Source organism: Bufo bufo, chromosome 5, assembly GCF_905171765.1.
Source record: "Bufo bufo chromosome 5, aBufBuf1.1, whole genome shotgun sequence".
Taxonomy (NCBI): Eukaryota; Metazoa; Chordata; class Amphibia; order Anura; family Bufonidae; genus Bufo; species Bufo bufo.
Genome location: NC_053393.1, coordinates 545298605 through 545315944, shown reverse-complemented (window position 1 = coordinate 545315944; position 17340 = coordinate 545298605).

Below are 17340 nucleotides of genomic sequence, written 5' to 3'. Positions count from 1 at the left end.
AGATAAATGATCTCATATCCAGACAAAATAGTGGCGTAAACTTATTTAATGATATAAATGTTATCATGCTGGCCAGATTATAAGGAATACAATATCTTTTGAGGAAGCTGTGCGAAACGCGCGTCAGGGGTGCGCTCACTCAGGTTGGTTCCCCCCACATTGCACTTTTATTTATGCTGGCTGTATTTGGGTGTTGGGTGCATGTTGCAATTTATTTAGCTACCTGGTGTGAATACTTCATCCACACACTGCATTCATTCACTCTTATAATCTGGCCAGCATGATAACATTTATATCATTAAATAAGTTTACGCCACTATTTTGTCTGGATATGAGATCATTTATCTCTGATATTTGCCATTAGGCTTACTCAGACTTATAGGTGACGTACGCTTAGGGGATAGACTTACTATCTGGTACCTTAGTGAGGCGCTGGTCCACAGTGCCTCTACATTACTGCTATTTGTTCATCAATTTTATTCATTATTGTCTATGTTGTTGTCCTTTATGTGACTATTTAATAAATATATTATTCATGCATATGTGTTTTGTTGTTTTTCGGTTACATGAGTTATTACTCACATATGACTTTCTCATTGTTCGAGAAATTATTTTCGGTTCCACATATTGTGTCAGTGAAAAACAGATCCGTCCCCATTGACTTACATTGTAATTCAGGACTGATCCGTTTGGCTCCGCATAGTCAGACGGTCACAAAAACGCTGCAAGCTGCGTTTTAGTGACCATCTAAAAAACGCAACTGAGACCAAACGCAGCCAAATTGATGCATTCTGAACGGATCGTTATCCATTCAGAATGCATTGGGGCTGAACTGATCCGTTTTGGGCCGCTTGTGAGAGCCCTGAAAAGGATCTCACAAGCGGACCAAGAAACGCCAGTGTGAAAGTAGCCTGAAATACAAAAGTTAGATACTGCTGTTATATTCTGTTACTAAAAAAACACAAATTTTGGGCAAAATACTAAATTAGCGGCCTTTGCTGCATTTGTCAGTGTGAAATACAAGCGTTAGATACTGCTGTTATATTCTGTTATTAAAAAAACTAACATTTTGTGCAAAATACTAAATTAGCGGCCTTTGCTGCATCTGTCAGTGTGAAATACAAGCTTGAAATACTGCAATAATTTTCTGGGTTTAAAAAACACCCATTTTTTTAGCAATACCCTACATCTGGGGCCTCTGCTGCATCTGTCAGTGTGAAATACAAGCGTTAAATACTGCTGTTATATTCTGTTATTAAAAAAAACACCCATTTTGGGCAAAATACAAAATTAGCGGCCTTTGCTGCATTTGTCAGTGTGAAATACAAGCGTTAGATACTGCTGTTATATTCTGTTATTAAAAAAACAAACATTTTGTGCAAAATACTAAATTAGCGGCCTTTGCTGCATCTGTCAGTGTGAAATACAAGCTTGAAATACTGCAATAATTTGCTGGGTTTAAAAAAAACACCCATTTTTGGCAATACCCTACATCTGGGGCCTCTGCTGCATTTGACAGTGTGAAATACAAGCTTGAAATACTGCCAGAATATTCTGGGTTTAAAAAATCATCCATTTTTGGCAATACCCTACATCTGGGGCCTTTGCTGCATCTGTCAGTGTTAAATATAAGCTTGAAATACTGCAATAATATTCTGTTATAAAAAAAACACCCATTTTGGGCAAAATACTAAATTAGCGGCCTTTGCTGCATTTGTCAGTGTGAAATACAAGCGTTAGATACTGCTGTTATATTCTGTTATTAAAAAAACACCCATTTAGGGCAAGATCCTAAATTTGCGGAGAATGAGGAGAGCGTCAAATAAGGGACGTGGCCCAGGTCGTGGTGCTGCTGGTGTAACTCCTGTTGCAGGGAGAGGACGTGGTCGATCTGTGCCAGCTACACGCACAAGTGAAACCCCTTCCTCAGGTGCGAGTAGGCGACAGAACCTTCAGCGTTATTTGGTCGGGCCTAATGCGGCTCTACGAATGGTGAGGCCTGAACAAGTACAGGCGATAGTAGATTGGGTTGCTGACAGTGGATCCAGTTCCTTCACATTGTCTCCCACCCAGTCTCCTGCTGAAAGACCACAGTTGGCACCTGCAGCCGATGTCCATCTGTCTTTCACCTCACCCCCTTGCAAATCAGCCAAGCAGTCTGAGCCCCAAGTCATGCAGCAATCTCTTATGCTTTTTGATGATTCTGCTAGTAAGGTTTCCCAGGGCCATCCACCTAGCCCTGCCCCAGAAGTGGAAGAGATTGAGTGCACCGATGCCCAACCACTTATCTTTCAAGATGAGTACATGGGAGGACCATCGCAGCACGTCTCGGATGATGACAAAACACAAGTGCCAACTGCTGTGGCTTTCTGCAGTCTGCAGACCGACAAGGAGGGCAGGGGTGAAGACTGGGTGGAAGATGATGAGGAGGACGATGAGGTCCTCGACCCCACATGGAATCAAGGTCATGCAAGTGACCTGTGTAGTTCGGAGGAAGAGGCGATGTCGCACAGAGCCACCAGCACAGAAGAAGAGGGAGCAGGGTGCAAAAGTGGAGCGGCCGTCCCCTAGACAGTACACCTGCTACTGCCCAATGCAGCAAGGGACCGAGCACACCAAAGCCAGCTCCAAGGAGTTCCCTGGCGTGGCAGTTCTTCAGACAATGTGCTGACGGCAAGACACAAGTGGTTTGCACGCTGTGCAATCAGAACCTGAAGCGAGGCATAAACGTTCTCTACCTGAGCACAACCCGCATGAACAGGCATCCAGGTGCAAAGCACGAGCTGCTGTGGAGTAGACACCTCAAAAACCAAGTAAGGTCTCTGGCTCCTCCTGCTTCCTCTTCTGCTGCAGTCTCGGCCTCTTCATCCACCTCTGGAGTGACAGTGCCACCTGCCACCCCGCAAACAGAGGATCTGCCAGCAACACCAACACCTGGGTCACCAAGCATCTCCACAATGTCACACGGAAGCGTTCAGCTCTCCATATCCCAAACACTGGAGAGGAAGAGGAAGTACCCCCCTACCCACCCGTGATCCCTGGTCCTGAATGCCAGAATTTCAAAATTACTGGCTATTGAAATGCTGTCATTCCATCTGGTGGAGACGGATAGTTTTAAAGGCCTTATGGCGGTGGCTTTACCACAGTACGTCGTGCCCAGTCGCCACTACTTTTCCAGGCGAGCCATCCCTTCCCTGCACAACTAAGTGGGGGACAAAATCAGGTGTGCACTGCGCAACGCCATCTGTGGCAAGGTGCACCTGACTACGGATACTTGGACCAGCACGGTCAGGGCCGTTATATCTCCATAACAGCACACTGGGTAAATGCAGTGGCGACTGGGCCTGAGGCAGATAGCAGTTTGGCGCATGTCCCTCCACCGACGAGGATTGCAGGGCACTTCAGTTTGCCTCCTGTTGCTTCCTCCTCCTACTCCGCTTCCTCATCCTCTACCGGCTCCTCATCCAGTCAGCGTAACACCTTCACCACCAACTTCAGCACAGCCAGGGGTAAACGACAGCAGGCAGTTTTAAAACTTATCTGTTTGGGGGACAAACCCCACACCGCGCAGGAGCTGTGGACGGGCCTTGAACAACAGACCGATGAGTGGTTGGTGCCAGTCAGCCTCAAGCCCGGCCTTGTGGTGTGCGATAATGGGCGAAATCTCGTAGCAGCTCTGGGACTAGCCGGTTTGACGCACATCCCTTGCCTGGCGCATGTGCTGAATTTGGTGGTGCAGAGGTTCCTTAAAAATTACCCCGATATGTCAGAGCCGCTGCAGAAAGTGCGGGCCGTCTGTGCGCGCTTTCGGCGTTCTCACTCTGCTGCTGCTCGCCTGTCAGCGCTGCAGCGTAACTTCGGCCTTCCCGCTCACCACCTCATATGCGACGTGCCCACAAGGTGGAACTCCACCTTGCACATGCTGGACAGACTGTGCAAGCAGCAGCAGGCGATAGTGGAGTTTCAGCTGCAGCACGCACGGGTGAGTCGCTCAGCGGAACAGCACCACTTCACCACCAATGACTGGGCCTCCATGCGGGACCTGTGTGTCTTGTTGCGCTGTTTCGAGTACTCCACCAACATGGCCAGTGCCGATAACGCCGTTCTCAGCGTTACTATCCCACTTCTATGCCTCCTGTAAAAAACGCTTCGGGCGATGATGGAAGAGGATGTGGCACAGGAGGAGGAGGAGGAAGAGGGATCATTTCATAGGGTTTCAGGCCAGTCATTCACAAGTGGCTCCGAGGTTGGGTTCCTGCACCCACAAACGCCAGGTACACAATTGTCCAGCCAGGGCACAGTTCTGGAGGATGACTAGGTGGAGGATGAGGAGGAACCGTGTTAACAGCGGGGTGGCACCCAAACCAGCTCATGGCCATCACTGGTGCGTGGCTGGGGGGATACAGAGGACACAGACGATACACCTCCCACAGAGGACAGCTTTTCGTTGCCTCTGAGCAGCCTGGCACACATGAGCGATTACATGCTGCAGTGTCTCCACAACGACTGCCGAGTTGCCCACATTCTAACTTGTGCTGATTACTGGGTGGCCACGCTGCTGGATCCCCGTTACAAGGACAACGTACCGTCCTTAATTCCGTCACTGGTAGACGCGCTGCTGGTGGCATTCCCACCTGACAGCGGGGGCACAGTGGAAGCACAAGGTGATGGCAGAGGAGGAGGAAGAGGTCGCCAACACAGCTGGGGCACCACCAGCACCTCAGAAGGCAGGGTTAGCATGGTCGAAATGTGGAAAAGCTTTGTCAGCACGCCACAACAACCAGCACCACCAGCTGATATGGAACGTCTTAGCAGGAGGCAGCATTTCACCAACATGGTGGAGCAGTATGTGGGGGGTTCAGTCAGCACAACCCTGTATGCAGGTGCACATCGCTATGGCGAAATACACATACAAACGCAAAAACACAAATGCAATAGCACTCTGCAACCAGCACTCTGCCCTGCCTCTATGCTGGATGTTGAATGAGGCATTGGTGAACATTTTGGCCAAAGCGTAATAAGCCACTCACCATGTCAAGGTCGCCTCTATGAGTGGTCCCTAACACTAGTACCTACCTGTTATGGGCCATGATAGCCACACAAAGTCCAGGGATATATTGGAGGCCTGGCGATCTCCATGCAGTCATGCACACCTGACCAGTTAGTCTGCCCTGGAGGCTGGTTTTAAAGTCAGTATAAAACTGAGTCTACTTTTACAGCGCCTACCAGTAGCCATTTGGCTCCAGGAGAAGAATATAGTGGGCTCAGCATGCATGTTGGTACTTGCATCCCTGGATCCGATGAAAGCTGTCACGGCACCGGACGGGGTTAAAAGCAGAGTGTGCCTGGCATGCATGCTGTACCTGCGCTCCCTGGACCTCCCAGAGTGTGCCTGGCATGCATGCTGTACCTGCGCCTGTCCACAGCCAATGTGGACAAGCTCACGTTCATTAAAATGAACCAGGCATGGATCCCACAGGACTTGTCCGTACCTTGTGCAGAATAGACATGAATACCTGCCTTACCCAGCCATTGTTATACTGCAGCACAATTGCTCATTGTTGTATTTTTGATATGTCCCACTCTTTTGGGGTGTTAACAAAAAAAATTTAACCAAAAACCAGTGTTGGCTACCTCGTCCTCCTCCACCGCCGCTTCCACCTACACCGCTACCACCTACACCGCTACGTCCACAGCCTCCTTAACCTCCTACTCCATATGGACCTCCACCTCATACATCAAGATTATTTTTTGTTAATTTTTACATACTTTATTTTAAGTCATTTCACTCATTTGTCTGATACATTGTTGGGTTACATATCCCAAATTTTTGGCTGTGATATACCCCTGCTCTACCTAGTGGACAGGTTAATAAATTTCACTAATTTGTCTGTTACATTGTCAGGTGAAATTCACCAATTTTTGGCTGTGATAAACCCCTGCTCTACCTAATGGACAAGGAAATACATTTCACTAATTCGTCTGTTACATTCTTGGGTGACATTTTACCATTTTGCCTGTGAATAAACCCCTGCTCTGCATAGGTGACAGGGACCTACATTTCAAAAAATCGTCTGTTACATTGTCAGGTGACATTTTACCAATTTTGCCGTATACAAACCCCTGCTCTGCATAGGTGACAGGGACCAAATTTTTGTAAAATCGTCTGTTCAATTGGTGGTTGACATGAACACAGTTTTGCCATGAATAAACCCCTGCTCTACATAGTTGACAGAGCCGAAATTTTTAAATCATCTGTTCCATTAGTGGGTGACATTATCCCATTTTTGCCTATGAAAAACCCCTGCTCTGCATAGGTGACAGGGACTTAAATTTCTAAAATTAGTCTTTAATTGGCCCTTTCATTCGATCCTTCCGCTTTAATAACTTGTCCCACATTTCCGCTCGAACACATTGCACCCATTGACCTCCCTTGGATGTGGTATCCCTTTCTCACGCTCCCTCTCCGGTGTGGAACCCTGATTAGCCGCTAACCGTGATAACCATGGTAGGCGCAGAATAGAACATCGAAAGTTGATAGAGCAGATATCCAATTGGATCGTGGACATCACGGGGACGTGCGAAATGGTGGGGCAGTATGTGTGCACACGCCTACAAGTACTGACTGATGGGTCTGCCGCCTTCAACTTCTGGGTCTCCAAATGGGGCACATGGCCTTGGAGGTGATGGCCTGCTCTGCAGCCAGTGTATTGTCTGAACGTGTGTTTAGCATGGCTGGAGGGGGTTATCACAGGTTACATTTCCCAATGTTTTGGGGTGTACCCTAATTTAAACCCAAAAAAATATTAAAACCAAAAACCAGTGTTGGCTACCTCCTCCTCCTCCACCGCCGCTTCCACCTACACCGCCACATCCACCGCCTCCTCAACCTCCTACTCCATATGGACCTCGTCCTCCTAGATCAAGATTATTATTTTTTATATTTTGCGTATTTTATGTTATTTTAAATCATATCTCTATCCACATTTGGTTGCAGAGCACTTGTCATGCTCTTAACCACATTTTGATGCCATTTGCAGCCCTCTAGCCATTTCCATGACTTTTTAGAGCCATTTTAGTGCTGAAAAGTTCGGGTCCCCATTGACTTCAATGGGGTTCGGGGTCAAGTTCGGGTCCCAAACTCTAACTTTTTTGTGAAGTTCGGCCGAACCCGTCGAACCCGAACATCCAGGTGTCCACTCAACTCTAGTGACAATCGGAGGAGAAGACGTGGGGTAGCATCAAATTAAACCAAATTTCTATGGACATTATTTAGAGGGACTTGGGTGACTGGGAAGCAATGGTTTCTCTAATGCTTATAAAGAAAAAAAAATACCACTGCTTACAATTGAATTGGACACATTATTTAAGAGGGATGAGAGGAGAGTTATAGAATTTGAGAAAATGGTCAAGGAAATGATTGCCAATGTTAAAAACATAACTGAAGGAGCCCTGGTGGCAGTGGCGTGCCTAGGGTGTTTGGCACCCGGGGCAGGTCCTTTCTCTGGCACCCCACCCCAATACTTTTTAAAAAATTGTACTCCCTCACAGTAGTATTGCCCACTCTGTGCTGCTTTCACAGTTGTAATGCCCGGTCGAGCATTCCATATAATACCAATACTTACCCTTTTCTATGAACTATGTCTCCAATAATTATACTTATGTTAATATGTGTTTTGAGTGTTTTGTTGTGAATCGATTCAGATTTGAAACGGATCGAGAGACTTCTGATTAAGGTTGAAATTTTGTATTAGCCATGTCCTCCACATGTTAGTCAATGGGTAAAAATGGTATAAGATAAATTAAATGAGGAGAATCGACTGAGAGGTGTGAACTGAGGCAACATCATTCTGCGTAGAAGTAGGTTCATTCATCTTAAGAGCTATAACCCTGCTGTACCTGGGCCTGATAATGGGAATGAAGCTTCATCTCTGGACAAGTACCGAGGATTCCTGCCATCATCATTCATCAGCTGGTAGAACGTTAGACAAAGTCTGTAGATTTTTTTATTTTTGGTAAATTTGTATCATTTCTGTAACGCCAGGAATTTCCAATTATTTCCCCCAAGTCTGTGCCCTGGTCTCATGGTTCTGCTTATCACTAGAGATGAGTGAAGTTTACAAAAATTAAAGTCGGAAGAAATTCACTTTGTGACGAATTACTTGGTCACAAAGCACATTTCTTTGTACATAGTGGGCGTGAATGCGCCGCTCCCTATCACTGAACCCCTCAGATGCCGCATTCATCATTCATCGTGGCATCTGAGATGAACAATCAGGGCTTTCAGGGGTTAATCAGTAAAAAAAAAAAAAAAACTCACCGCATCCATTTGTGCGCGAAGAAGCCACCGCGGCCATCTTGATTGAACATCCCGTGTGAAATCTTACACAATCTGTTATGGCGTCCTCATACCGGCCGGCGGGTGACATATCACCGCACATGAGATTTCACATGAGATCTTCAATCAAGATGACCGCGCCGGCCTCGTTGAGCTCAAATGGATGAGGTAAGTATGATTTTTTTTATTTTACTGCCATTTTGGTGAAAATTAATTCGTTACCACAAAGCACAAATAAATTTGGCTTTGCGCCAAATCTAATTTTACCTGCAATTCGGATGGAAGTCTACTTCTGATATTTGGATACACTCAACACTACTTATCACCATCGTCGTCACATTAACACCTCCTCGTGCTCCGTTCCTGCGCGCTACAACATAAGCTTTATAAATCTCTTTACTTCAGACCGACAGTAAATGAAAGCCACATGGCAAGACACGTTCTCAACTCCAGCGGGAAAATGGAAAATATGAGATGACAGAGGAAATGCTGACACTGCGCCTGGTCTGCAGCGAGAAGAAAGGATATTGGAAGTTTAACTCCCTATAAAAGTCTCCTGGAAAGATATCAAGTGAAATTACAGACTGTGAATCACCTCGCCCCAAGTGCAGAACATTGACACGGAGCCGCGAGAGTCTGACCCAGAGCAGAGCGAGATGGAAAACTGCATAAATCCCCAGGAATCTTCATCATGTCAACACTTCAGGAGAAAACATCTACTGCTACTATATATTCTGATATAATCAAATCATGTGACTACTACCGAAACAAAGGGGCAATATAATACTGTATATAGAGGGCACAATTCTACTAGTTATATCCTAGTAGATAGGAGCAGTATTATAGTAGTTATATCCATTGACATAGTGTAACGGGGCGCCAAAGGCGCACTTGGTCTCCCATCAGCTGCAGACCTGCTGCTTAGCTTCGGGAGCGAGGATCTGTGTTCGGCCTCATTCCCAGGGCGGCTTTGCTAGCTGGGAGCCTCCCTGCTCTTAGGTCTGCCTTGAGCGCCGAGCTGATCACTCGGTGCTCGACTTGTCTGTCTGTCGGTCATGTGACGCTGGCCACGTCACATGACTCTCACTCCCCACTATAAATACAGGCAACCTGCTGGCTACAGGTTGCCTGTGATACTGGTCCATTGGTGCTTCCTTGTTCCTTGGTTCTAGTCTGCGGCTGCTTGTTCTGATTAACATCCTGACCTTGTGACCTCGGCTCATTCTTTGACCTCGTCTTCGTCTCATCCTTTGTACATATTGCTCTCCTGGATTGACATTGGCTCTGACTGTTGACTTTACATTTGCCCGCTCCATTTGTACTCCCGCTTCTCCTGGTTCTGACCCTTGGCTTGTTGACCTTCCGTATCTTTCCTCTGTGCACTTACGTAAGTAAGGGACCGTCGCCCAGTTACGCCCCGTCGCCTAGGGCGGGTAGTGTAAGTAGGCAGGGACAGTGGTTGAGGGTGGAGTCACCCTTTTTCCTTCCTCTCTGTTCCTTGACAGAATCACAGGCCTGAAAATGTTTTTTACTATGGATCCCTTACAGAGCCTGACTGACCACGTGCAGAATCTGGCCCATATTGTTTAGGAATTGGGGGAGAGATTACAGGCACAAGAGATTGCTCGTGATCTTCCTGCGCCTCCTGTCGCTGCCCAAGTGGCACCTGCCTTTATGGAACCCCACGTTAAGTTTCCTGACCGATTTTCAGGGGACCGTAGAAGCTTTTTGGCGTTTCAGGAAAGCTGTAAGCTTTATTTTCGCTTACGTCCCTATTCCTCTGGATCTGAGCAAAAGAGGGTGGGGATCATTATTTCCTTATTACAGGGGGATCCCCAGGACTGGGCATTCTCCTTGCCTTCCGATTCGCAATGCCTCAGATCCATTGACGCATTTTTTCAGGCGCTAGGTGTGTTATATGACGAACCTGACCGTGCCATGGTAGCAGAGACCCAGCTGAAATCCCTCAGACAGGGTGACTGTCCGGTTGAGGAGTTCTGTACCTTGTTCTACAGATGGTTCCCAAGATGGAGATGGGTCCGGTGATAGCAAAATCCGAAGGCTTCTTTGATGAACCCATGCAGCTGGGCATGACCAGGAAGGAGCAGCGTCCGCGTAATCACTGGGTCCGACAGTGCCCTAAGATCCCTTCTTCCGGAGGTCCACCCAAACCAGAGGGCTCAACAGACAAGGTACTCCCTGGGGTGGTAAGAAAAAAGTTGCTGGTTCCTATTACTGTGTCTCTGGGGGGAATCAGGGGTTCCGGTGACGCCTTTATTGATTCCGGGTCAGCATCTAATTTTATTGACCGTAAATTCGTTATCCAAATAGGAATTGGGTTACTGGTGAGATTGAAAGATGGGGTTCTCAGTGTAAGTCCTGTTTATTGGTAGTTTTAGCAGGGGTTCATACTGTATCCTAAACCCTTCCGCCATATATTAGAGATTATGCTGATGTGTTTTCATCATCCGAGCTGAAAGAATTACCACCCCATAGCCCGTATGATTGTGCTATAGAATTAGTATCCGGGTCCCGATATCCCAAAGGAAGAATTTATAATCTATCTGGTCCCGAACTAAATTCAATGAGGGAATATATTAAAGAGAGTTTGAACAAGGGGCACATTAGGCCCTCGGGATCTCCAATGGGTGCAGGGTTCTTTTTTGTTAAGAAAAAGGACGGAGGACTCAGACCCTGTATTGATTACCGTGAATTAAATAAGATCACTGTTAAATATCAATATTCCCTCCCTTTAGTTCCCGACCTGTTCAATCAGGTTTTAGGAGCTGCCTGGTTTTCCAAACTCGACTTGAGGGGAGCCTACAATTTAATCCGATTTAAGGAGGGGGATGAATGGAAGACGGCATTTAATACTCCTGAGGGACATTTTGAATACCTAGTTATGCCTTTTGGGCTTAGTAATGCCCTAGTCGTCTTCCAAAATTTTATGAATGACATTTTCAGGGAATTCATTGGGAAGTTTTTAATCGTCTATCTTGATGATATTCAGATTTTTTTCTCCCACCTGGGACTCGCATGTGAGACACATAAGACTAGTACTAGACATTTTAAGAGTTAACCAATTATCAGTTAAACTTGAGAAATGCATTTTTGGAGTACAGGAGATTCTGTATCTTGGGTATGTCCTCACTCCTGAGTCTTTCAAAATGAATGCTGGGAAGGTACGGGCAATCCAGGAGTGGGTAAGGCCATCATCCGTTAAAAAGCCTTACAGCGCTTTTTGGGTTTTTTCCAATTATTATTGTAAGTTTATTAAACATTTTTCCATTATCGCCAAAACGTTAACAGATCTTACCAAGAAAGGGGCGGATCTAGTCAATTGGTCTGAGGACGTCATTGAAGACTTCGAAAATCTTAAAATAAGTTTTAGTAGTGCCCCAGTCTAAATTTAACCAAATCTGGAGGAACCTTTTATGCCTCTGAGGATGGAGTAGGGGCAGTATTGTCCCAAGGACCTTCTAACTTCTCTAACCTCAGACCCTGTGCCTTTTTCTCGAGAAAATTTTCTCCTACAGAAAGGAATTATGATATTGGGAACCGTGAGTTGCTAGCTATTAAGTGGGCATTTGAGGAATGGAGACATTTTTTGGAGGGGGCAGAACATAGAATTACCGTTCTTACTGATCATAAGAATTTGATTTTTCTTGAGTCCGCTAAGTGTCTAAACCCTTGTCAAGCCGGATGGGCATTATTCTTTACTCGATTAAATATTTCCATTACTTACAGGCCAGGAAGTAAGAACATAAAGGCCGATGCCTTGTCAAGAAGTTTTTCTGCCTTTCAGTCTTCCGATACCCCTCCGGAACCCATCCTTCCAGCCAATATCATCATGGCATCAGTATCCTCTAATTTGGCCTCTGATATTGAATCAGCTCAACATCTAGCGCCTGCACATACACCTTCAGATAAGTTACTTGTTCCCACGCATTTTCGGCTCCAGTTATTGGGTGAGTGTCATGATTCAGTTTTATGTGGTCACCCTGGCATGAAAGGCACTCGTGAGTTGGTTTCCAGATCATACTGGTGGCCTACTTTGTTAAGAGACGTGAATGCATATGTATCTGCTTGTGAAGTGTGCGCCAGATCCAAAACTCCTAGGACACGTCCTGCCGGAGAGTTACAATCACTACCCATTCCCAGTAAGCCCTGGTCGCACATTTCTATGGATTTTATTACTGACCTGCCGTCTTCTGAGGGTAAGGTGGTTTGGGTAGTGGTTGACAGATTTAGTAAGATGGCACATTTCGTTCCTCTGAGTAAACTTCCTAGTGCTAAGAGTCTAGCTATTGTTTTTATTGATCACGTTGTACGGCTTCACGGGATCCCGGAAAATGACAGGGGGTGATCAGGGAGTGTATATGAGGTGATCACCCCCCTGTCATTGATCACCCCCCTGTAAGGCTCCATTCAGGCGTCCGTATGTGTTTTGCGGATCCGATCCATGTATCCATGGATCCGTAAAAATCATACGGACGTCTGAATGGAGCCTTACAGGGGGGGTGATCAATGACAGGGGGGTGATCAATGACAGGGGGTGATCAGGGAGTCTATATGGGTGATCACCCCCCTGTCATTGATCACCCCCCTGTAAGGCTCCATTCAGACGTCGTATGTGTTTTGCAGATCCGATCCATGTATCCGTGGATCCGTAAAAAACATATGGACGTCTGAATGGAGCCTTACAGCGGGGTGATCAATGACAGGGGGGTGATCAATGACAGGGGGTGATCAGGGAGTGTATATGAGGTGATCACCCCCCTGTCATTGATAACCCCCCTGTAAGGCTCCATTCAGACGTCCGTATGTGTTTTGCGGATCCCATCCATGCATCCGTGGATCCGTAAAAATCATACAGACGTCTGAATGGAGCCTTACGGGGGGGTGATCAATGACAGGGGGGTTATCAATGACAGGGGGGTGATCAATGACAGGGGGGGATCTGGGAGTCTAAATGGCGTGATCAGGGGTGATCAGTGGTTCATAAGGGGTTAATAAGTGACAGGGGGGGTGTAGTGTAGTGTAGTGGTGTTTGGTGCTACTTTACTGAGCTACCTGTGTCCTCTGGTGGTCGATCCAAGCAAAAGGGACCACCAGAGGACCAGGTAGCAGGTATATTAGACGCTGTTATCAAAACAGCGTCTAATATACCTGTTAGGGGTTAAAAAAATCGCATCTCCAGCCTGCCTGCGAACGATCGCCGCTGGCAGGCTGGAGATCAACTCTCTTACCTTCCGATCCTGTGAACGCACGCGCCTGTGTGCGCGCGTTCACAGGAAATCTCGGCTCACGCGAGATGACGCGTATATGCGTCGCCGAGCGCAGGGCTGCTGCCTCCGAACCGCAATCCTGCGTTAGGCGGTACGGAGGCGGTTAAAGTAGTTATATTCTTGTACATAGGAGCAGTATTATAGCAGTTATATTCTTGTACATAGGAGGTAGTATTATAGCAGTTATATTCTTGTACATAGGAGGCAGTATTATAGCAGTTATATTCTTGTACATAGGAGCAGTATTATAGTAGTTATATTCTTGTACATAGGAGCAGTATTATAGTAGTTATATTCTTGTACATAGGAGCATTATTATAGTAGTTATATTCTTGTACATAGGAGCAGTATTATAGTAGTTATATTCTTGTACATAGGAGCAGTATTATAGTAGTTATATTCTTGTACATAGGAGCAGTATTATAGTAGTTATATTCTTGTACATAGGAGCAGTATTATAGTAGTTATATTCTTGTACATAGGAGCAGTATTATAGTAGTTATATTCTTGTACATAGGAGCAGTATTATAGTAGTTATATTCTTGTACATAGGAGCAGTATTATAGTAGTTATATTCTTGTACATAGGAGCAGTATTATAGTAGTTATATTCTTGTACATAGGAGGCAGTATTATAGTAGTTATATTCTTGTACATAGGAGCAGTATTATAGTAGTTATATTCTTGTACATAGGAGCATTATTATAGCAGTTATATTCTTGTACATAGTAGCAGTATTATAGTAGTTATATTCTTGTACATAGGAGCAGTATTATAGTAGTTATATTCTTGTACATAGGAGCAGTATTATAGTAGTTATATTCTTGTACATAGGAGCAGTATTATAGTAGTTATATACTTGTACATAGGAGCAGTATTATAGTAGTTATATTCTTGTACATAGGAGCAGTATTATAGTAGTTATATTCTTGTACATAGGAGGCAGTATTATAGTAGTTATATTCTTGTACATAGGAGCAGTATTATAGTAGTTATATACTTGTACATGGGGCAGTATTATAGTAGTTATATTCTTGTACATAGGAGGCAGTATTAGTAGCTTAAGGCTGACATGTCAGCCTGCATTTGTGGGAGGGGCGTAGGCGCTCTTAAAAGGAGGCACGCCCTCTCCTCATGTGCGGGCGTTTTCGGTGCCTTCCCGCCACGAACGTTAAGCCCCTTGAAGCAGTGCCGCTAGACAGGTAAGTAAGTCCCGTCATGGTGCCTCCGGTTCCTCCGTCTTCCGCACTTGACGGCCGGGTAAGTTCTGTTACATTCACTGCCGTCACTCACCCTCCACGCTGCGGCGCATCCATTCCAGGCGTCTCCCCTACGTCTGACCTCCGCTCCCTGCACAGTCCACAGGGGTGTCACGTGGGACGCCGGGCATGAGGTCCGCCGCAGCGTCCATGTTGCCCGGCAATGAGTTTAGTGTTCTCCTCCTGCACCCACAAGGCACAACTGCCTCCTAAGCTCCGGGGTGCGCCGCGTCCGGTTGCTGTCCCATTGTGGTCTCGTGGCCGGCTGTCCCTCTGGCTCGGCCCCGGTCTGCACGGCGTCTCTGTTACCCGGCAACGCCGTTGGTGTCCTCCCCCCTGCGGTCACATGATCTCTCCCTGGTTCCGGTCTGCGCTCCTCTCGTCCACCGCCGCCCTCATCGTACATACCGGGCAATGCAGGTCCGGCCCGGTCACCCGGGGGTTGGGTCCGTCCAGAGCCAGGGCCGCATCAGGGGTGCCGCTTCCACTCTGCCGCAGCTGCTGGCCGGCGGCTGGCGGTTGTTAGTTTTCAATAAAGTTAAAAAAAAAAATTAAAAAAATGTTCTCACATATTAATGCTCGGTGCACTTTTGAACAGCATAATTAAAACTCAATTCATAGCAAAATACAAAACATGCGTGATATAGTTGATATAATAGTAAAACTACATGATCCAGATAAACAATCCCCCAAAAGTCATTATCACCATCATCCTATATAATAAAATCTCTGTGTGATGATTTTTCAAGTGCGCATGCGCGGCGTGCTGGCCATCGGCACACACACTTTGGCACCGCCATGTACGTCCGGCAGCGGTCTCTGTGAGTGGAGGTGAAAGGCCACATCCATCCCTATGTGCCCTCCTCTGTCATCCCGAGCTGCAGGCAGCTGACGCGGGGAAACGTCCCCGCCCCCTTCCTCCCCCTATTACTCTAACTGCACCTGTACATGACTTAAAAAAATAATAATATATATATATAAATAAATCATTTTAAACACTTTGCACTACAGAGAGGTAAATGGCGCAGTCTATGGACTGCTACGGCCCCCCCCCCCCCTCATGATACTGTTTATTGTTGCAGACCCTGGGTACTCTGCCGTTAATCTTCAACCAGGGATCCATGCATCCTTACAGAGGTCATAAAATCCCCACTCAGGGTTCAAACAGATGGGTGCTGGCGTTTTAGTCCTTCTCACTCCAGTCACACCCAAAGTTTTTATTCTCTCCACACAGTCAAAGCAGCAGCATCGATATCTCTTAAAATAAATAAATAAATAAATAAATAAAAATAATAATGATGGTTCCCTAGGTCACGGTTGGGACACATTGGCGCGTTCCGGTCGGCGTAGTCTCCCCCTCACGTTACCAATTATTTTGCAGACCCCGGGTGCTGCGCCACTCTGGCTGCGCTCGTCAGCCAGGTGGCGCTCATTTGTCCCGTTTGAGCCGACCATCGCTTTCCCACTCACTACATCCACGGGCATTTCCGGTAACTGCTTCATTTTCTACCACACATTCGCGGTCTTTCAGTCTACGCTGCAATGCAACTCCCTATTCCTTTTTGTCACCCGCGTCAGGGTCACTTCGTAGTCACCGGGTTGTCTCCAGTCACGTCTCAGGTCACTTCTTGTTCATGTCACCATGTTTTGTTTCTCTGTCATATCTGTCCATGACAGGCTGTTGCTGTCACGTGTCAGGCCTATGTATCAATTGGCGGTCACGGCCAGGCTCACGCCTCTTGCCTCCCACGGCCTGTTCTGTCCAGGCGTCCGTTCCTTCTTCAACCATTGGCCTGTCACGTTTCAGACTCACGCATTACCATTGCCACCTATTGCGCTCCAGGCTCACGTGCACATCTCACCATGTCGGGTGCCTGCCACGGTTCAAGCTCACGTGTTTGTTCAAGTGTATCATCTGTTGCCTGTCACGTTCAAACGCACGTTCAATCTGTCATCTTTTGCCAATGTATTATCTGTTGCCTGTTACGCTTCAGGCTTACGTGTTATTTTCATTTTCTGTTGCCTGTTACGTTTCAGGCTTACGTTTTTAATTTATCTTAGGTGCCTGTTACGCTTCAGACTCACGTGTTATTTTCATTATCTGTTGTCTGTTACGTTTCAGGCTTACGTTTTCAATTTATCATAGGTTGCCTGTTACGCTTCAGGCTTACGTGTTATTTTCATTATCTGTTGCCTGTTACGTTTCAGGCTTACGTTTTCAATTTATCATAGGTTGCCTGTTACGCTTCAGGCTTACGTGTTATTTTCTTTATCTGTTGCCTGTTACGTTTCAGGCTTACGTTTTAATTTATCATATGTTGCCTGTTACGCTTCAGGCTTACGTGTTATTTTCATTATCTGTTGCCTGTTACGTTTCAGGCTTACGTTTTTTAGTTTATCTTAGGTTGCCTGTTACGCTTCAGGCTTACGTGTTATTTTTGGTTATCTGTTGCCTG